We start from the raw sequence: 7,152 nt of genomic DNA, 5'->3' as shown, positions 1-7,152 counted from the left end.
CTCCAGTCAGAAGACTGGTATCGGTGGTGACTGCCTGCCAGTGTACTGGTATGAAAGACATTTCACTGGACCGATGAGGGCCGCTGGTTCACCATAAACAACGAGCGGCGGGTTCCCGGAGTCAATTGGATCCTGCGATTCAAGGTGAATAGAGAATTGTCCCATCTGTTCTGCCAAGTCAGCTGAAGGAGACAAAGGTGGAAGCAAACGGAACCGCCTCTATTGCCGCCGCCATCCGACTGAGGACTCTCCGGCTTGGAGTGACGGAGGATTTGGTGGTCTCTTTGGAGGGACACGTGTCCTTGGATGGTAACGAACTCCATGCCTGGACAGGTAATCCTGCTGGCCGGAGTCAGAGAGGGTTTCTTCCGCTTGATGAGCTAGCCGAGTCGGGACAGGATATCTATGGTGACCTGAACACTTAGGAGACAGTCGCCAGAAGGAAGAACCCTGATCAACAAGGCGTCCAGGTACGGAATCACCAAAAATGATCGCCTGTTATTGCGAGACGCAGGAACATCTGTGCTGTTGGCAAATTAGGTGCGACCTGTATGTCTGACAATAGACTTGCTGAAAACTCTATTATGTACCCTGAGTCCAGTATCTCTCCGACCCAGGGGTCCATGATCCAAGTACGCCAGACGTGAATGAGATGAGACATGCGCCTCCCCCTCCACCTGGTCTGCGCCCCCACGCAACAACCAAGAGTCATCTAGCGGGGTAGCGCTGTGATCCGGACGTCGTCTTTGATGGCTGGCGTGGCTGAGAAACGCCAGAAAGGCATGTATAACAAGGACCAGAACTTCCTGTTCCTCTGCGGGGGCCTGGTTTTCTTGTGTGTGTGGAATCGAAGCTCCTGTGATCTCGTCGATAATCTGATCCAGCCAGTCCCCAAACAGCCAACTTCCTGTAAAGGGGAGGGTTGTAATTGATATCCTAGAAGCCGCGTCCGCATACCAGGCTCTGAGCCAGATTGCCCGACAGATGGCCCCCGTGCTGCCAGTCGCTTGCACTGCGCAGTAGGCTGCTGACAGATGCGATGAGTATGTACCCACCCGTCCGAGCGATCTGTGTAGCCGTGTTGAGAACTCCGGATTGCTCGATCCAGCACGAAGACCGTTGTGGAGGTAGCGGCCCATGACATCATGGATGCTGCCGGCCAGATGGCGGCGAAGGCAGCAGGAGTACCGTGCCTGCCGTCTGGAGACAAACTGAACGGGCCACTCTCTCGGTGATTTGATCCGTGGAGACTCGGAGCGATGCCCCGTGCGGGAGAGATAGTATTGGAAGATGACAGACGGAAAAAAACAGAAAGGCGACCCTAGGCGAGCCTGCCCATTTCTTCCTGAGAGCCTCAGGGAAGGGGAAAAGTAAATCAAACAACTTACCATTGTTGGGTATCTTGACCAGTTGTCGTCTGTGCTTGTATAGAATTTCAGCAAATCTTGGATGGTCACTAGTGATGAGCGAGCATGCTTGTTACTACTCGGTACTCGCACGAGTATCACTGTACTCGGGCTACTCGGCGGGGACCGAGTAATCTCGCGATACTCGTGCTGTACTCGTGGTCTTCATGTTGGCGCTCTTTTTACAGCCATCCCTTATGCAGGGATTGGCTGGCAGACCACTGCAATGCCACAGCCCTGTTGTGGAATTGCAGTGATTGGCCGGCCCGCACAGCGTAACCGTGCCTTTAGCCCGACACTTCCCCGCTTGGCTACGGCCCCTCCCGCACTCCACTCCGCGTGTATATATATATGCACACTTACACACACACGCACGTTTTTTTTTTTAATTTACAGTTTTATGGTTTCTACATGCTGCCGGGGGTCATTTCACAAAAATACTCGGGTCTCCCATAGGATAACATTGGGCTCGGTGCTCGGGCCGAGTACACGAGTATTTTGAGATGCTCGGCCCGAGCCTCGATCACCCGAGCATTTTAGTACTCGCTCATCACTAATGCTCACCGAATTGCCTGTGTGCCCGCTTAACCTGTTTGAATGAGACGTGCAAGCACTGGGTAGCCACAGAGTCCGTCTGCCGCTTTGACCGGACTATCCACCCTACCTCTGACATCCGCCCTCTGATCTGGAATCAGCATCGAGGCTGCATCCGACTCTTCTCCTGAAACAAGGGGTCGGCCGGTCTCGGAGCCGAGGAGCACTCGGAGTCTGGAGGTGATAGAGATCTCCGGGATGACTTGAGAGGAGATCCCTCAGGTCCCCTTCTGCGCTCCAGCAGTAGGGTCTGGATCAGACCGACTGTTGCCCAGAGCCAGCTGGACCGGGGGAGAATGGCCGGGCGTAGGGAGCGACTGCAACGCCTGGGCGATGGTCATAGACGCCCTTGGGGGAGAGTCCACAGACTGGGATAGGGGGTCTACCCCTCTGGTTAAGGGAGCGCAGCGGAGGTCGGGTGCTGGCAGTGACAGGATGGTTTGTGGCGCAAGCCGAGCAGGGGGGCGTAGCCTGGCTTGGGAGAATTTTACCTCGCAGGCTGTGCAAGCATAAAAAAAAAGGCTATAAAGGGGCCCAGACTGTAAGGGGAGACTAGCGTTAGCCATGGCGCTTAGGAAAAAAACCATTAGTGACGCTAGGGGGGAGACAGGAGAAAAAAATGGTGAAAAAAATTAAGAAAAATAATTAAAAAGGGGAAAGAAGCTATATAGTCTGTTCCTAAGCGGGAACAGCACTCACCCAGGTCCTGTGTCCCACCCAGGTCAGCAGAGGTCTCAGAAACTGCGAGGCCAGCACTACTGAAGAAAAAAACGCAGCCCTTCATTCAATTTTTTTTTTTTTTTTATATAGTAGGAGGGCTGGCTGGCCTGGGACCGGGCAGGAACTGCAGGGGTCTGCTTGGGAAAAAACATGCGCGCGCAAGCGGTGAGGCTGAGGACTGAGGCCTGAAGTATGCCAAAGCAGGGGACTAGAGTAGTGGGCGGCCCCCGGGAGCGCAGCGCTGAGCGCAGGGCAGTCTTACCTGCGTTCTGCCGGCGTCGCTGTGATCCTCGGCCCCCTCCTGCCTGCCGGAGAGTTGTCTGGGGGGAACTGTCGAGCGCTCCTGCGCTGTGGCGACCACGATCCCCTGCCTGGGCCCAGGGAAGCAGTGAACGCTGGTGAGGCCCGGCGATGCAGAGCGCTCCTGCGCTGCAGCTGTGATCCTCTCCCTGGTGCCTGTCTTGTAGGGGATGCTGGGAGGAATGGGGGCGTGCTGCAGGACTGAGCTGGCTGTCTCCGGGCAGAAGAGTGGGGCGTGGCTGGAAAAGCGCGCGCAAACAGGGGGGTGGAGCGCTCCGGCCCGAGGTAGGCCCAAGCCGGGGACTAAATTAGTGAGCGGCGGCCGCCGGGAGCGCAGCGCTGCGCGCGGAGCAGATCTTACCTGCGTCCATGCGCGGCGCCCGGATCCACGGGTCCCATCCTGGATGCTGCGACCCCCGGTGAGTGCAGGCTGCTGCTGGCAAGTGCCAGGGGAGGGCTGCTGGGGGGCTGTGGTGGAGACTGCAGTGAATCAGGGAAGAACGCTGGGAGAGGCCTGGTGCTGTGGGCGCTCCTGCGCTTGGCATCCAGCGAAGAGCTTCCTCGCCGTCTCCACCCGAAACACCCCTTGGGACGGTACCATAGGGGTCGACGGGGAGTGAGCCCATAAACAATAAACGTGTGGGACCCCAAGCAGCCCCTGGAGTAGTACCGTGGGGCCGGAGGGGGATAGGGGCTGGCGTCTCGAGTCTCAGGGAACTCTGAGGACGATACCCCGTAGGGAAAGAGCAGGCGAGGTTTCTCTCTGATGCAGGGCCTTTAAACCCTGCAGAAGAGACAAAAAATGTAAAAAGATGAGAAGGCTGTGCGGCGCCGTATAGCATGAAAAAAACGGAAAAAAAGGAATAGCCTAGGCTGAGGTTGGCCCACAGAGATATTGGCCCACATCAGCCTCCTACGACACTAAGCAAAAAACTGGCATAGATCCACCTCCGGCTCAGGGTGTACACTGCTATGGAGGAGCTAACTTTTTTTATGTCTACTTAGTGTCAGCCTCCTAGTCACAGCAGCATACACCCATGGTCCTGTGTCCCCCAATGAAAGCGATAGAGAAATATATATATATATAATCTTTCTTTAGCCCCTAACATCCAGGATCTGGGATGTCCTCAGGAGGCGGTGATGCAAGAAACTAGTAAATAATTGCAGTGCCATCCCCTGGTGACGTTCTGTTCCAGGAGGGACTATGAATGCTGTGGGGGAATGACAAACTCCAGCATCCTGTGATTTCATGTTTGAGACTCCTCTCAAACGAAACGTCAAAAGAAGTGCAGTAAAAAAGCACCTTAAGGCATTCGATAGATAGGGGACAAGTGTAGGTAATTGTATAATAAAGATAATTACAAAAGTAGTTAGGGGGTAAAGATAAATAGTTAGAAAATACATTTTAAGTGTTTGACCACCAGTTTAGTTTAGAAAGCTCTCATTTATCTTTAGTCTGCATTTACACTAACATTTTTAAGCATGCTCATTTCACGATAATCCTTTAGTGTAAACAACCTGCTGATCACTAGATAAAAGAAAAATACTCACTCATAGGATGAAATGATCTTTTGCACAGCGCAAAAAAACATCATTCTCGGTAGTGCATTGTTACTATGTAAATAGAACCTGCACTGCCAAGGACAATGGTAGGCTAAGTTGACTGAGCGATCTACTACAGATCGCTCAGTGCGCATTATTTACAATGGTCTTAAATGACCACCGATTAGTAAAAATGTGGTCATTTAGTATCTGCATAAACTGACCCTTAGCCTAACAAATGAATTAGCAGCTTCTTTTGACCGTGTCCTCATTTACACAGCCCGATCAAAGCCGATAAACAACCTCCAAACCGGCTACATGCAAACTGATTAGCAGCCATATAATACCCTAATTCAGAGGTCTCAAACATGCGGCCCCTCAGGCTGCTTCTTGCGGCCCGCAAGCACGTACCCCCCTTGACAATCGCGGCCGATTCAGGGACCGCAGCTGTCACTGCTTTATTTCAGATGAACGGTCATGTGAATTTTAGACGATGTGCTGACAGCGACCACGATTGTCAAGGGAGGCTCCTGCCTGTGGGAACGGAGGACAGGTGAGAAATGTTCGTGTGTGTGTAGAATGGCACAATAGGGGACCAGGATGGGACATTACTACAAGAAGAGGACCTGAATGGGCACATTAGTAAAAGGGGGCAAGGATGGGCATATTACTACAGGATAGGGACAAAGGTGGGGCACATTAGTACAGGATGAGGCACATTACTACAGGATGGGGCATATGACTACAGAATGGAGACAAGGATGGGGCACATTAGTAAAAGGGACAAGGAGGAGCACATTTCTACAGGATGGGGCACATTACTATAGGATGGGTCAAGGAGGGGGCACAATACTACAGGATGGGCACATTACTACAGGATGGGGCACATTAGTTAAAGGGGACAAGGTTGGGGCACATTACTACAGGATGGGAACATTATTACAAAATGGAGCACATTAGTAAAAGGGGACAAGGTTGGACACATTACTACAGGAGGGGTCACATTACTACAGGATGGGGCACATTAGTTAAAGGGGGACAAGGCTGGGGCACATTACTACAGGATGGGGACAAGGATGGGGCACATTTGTAAAAGGGTACAAGGATGGGTACATTGCTACAGAATGGGGATTAGAATGGGGATCAGAATGGGTACATTACTTCAAAACGGGGAACAGGAGGGGGGACATTACTAAAAGATGTTGGCCAAAATTACTATATGGTGCTAATTGTAAAAGTATATTACTTACAAGAAAGGGATAAAATGTAAACAAAAAAAGAAATCATGACTTTTTGTACCATCAAAAATGTTTTTATACATATGTTTAAACCAAACAAGTGCATGTTTGTTATAATAAATTAACAAAAAATGTTCAAAAACAATGATCCAAAGGTGTAGAGGAAAAAAAAATATGGTACCAATAAAAATGTCACTTTGTCCTGCAATCAATGCGGCCCCCCCAATTTTTTTTTTTTTCTATGTGCGGCCCTTATACCCAGCCGAGTTAGAGACCCCTGCCCTAATTAGACAGCCCGAATATATCCGATTGTTAACACAAACGTTCTGTACATAGTATGCCAACTCAGGGCATATAACAATTTATTTCCAAACAAGCCTAAAATGGTTTCACCTCAAGAATGACCATTTGCTCATAAATTGGAAGCCTTTTAATACGGACCCGTACTCAGGAAACGATTTGTATAATTTATATTTGTAACTGATTCTGATGTACATTTAATATATGTGTTGATTGTGCTGTTCTTTTAAATTTTTATGTTATTGTTAAATCTACAAAATTTCTCTTGAAAAATCTCAGTTTAAAAATATGTTTGCTTTGTCAGAATTCTGCAGCTTTTGTGTACCACAACAATCATAGCTAGGTGAAGAATGTCATTCACGGGGAAATCCATGCATTATGTGTAGACTAAATATCTTTGCTCTTCTGTATGACCTTTTAAAGGGAATCTACATCTACATCTGCCCATGGATTGGGCAGAAAGTATCTGACATTGGTTGTATAATTTTAGCCATATATGTTTGACTCTGAAATTCTGCACATTTCAGAGAAAAGCACACTTTATGAGCTGGCCATGGACCAAGCCAAGTGGGTGACTAGTCGAAAAGGCCGATCCCTAGCAGTTCTACCAGCAAACTCCCTTTGTGCAACAGGTCTCCTACGTGCAGGTTTAAGGAGATAGATACCTGTAGGTCATGGCAATGGACAGGGAGAGGCTGCCAGGGACCGGCCACTTGGACAAGTGACCAGTGCGGCTTGGTCCCCAGCCGGCTTCTAAAGTGTATTGTTCTATGAAATGCCACAGCGTTTGAGTCACGTGTACCTTGCTGAAATCATACAGTGTTTGATACACGTCAGGTTCCCTTTTAGCTGAATTATGACCAAATCCAAGTTACAAGAAATGTCCCCAAATGTTTTACAGCCTTAATCAAACGTTCTACAGCCTTTATGGTTCATGAAATGTCATACATGTATATTATTGAGAGAATATTTTTAATTATGACAAATATTTTTAATCAATATTGAAAATTCACATAATATAAAAATCTTATTAGATTTATGATATAAACTGA

This window comes from Anomaloglossus baeobatrachus, chromosome 4 (assembly GCF_048569485.1).
Source record: "Anomaloglossus baeobatrachus isolate aAnoBae1 chromosome 4, aAnoBae1.hap1, whole genome shotgun sequence".
NCBI classification, from domain to species: Eukaryota; Metazoa; Chordata; class Amphibia; order Anura; family Aromobatidae; genus Anomaloglossus; species Anomaloglossus baeobatrachus.
The sequence above is the reverse complement of the archived record's forward strand: the minus strand, read 5'-3'. Positions refer to the sequence as shown.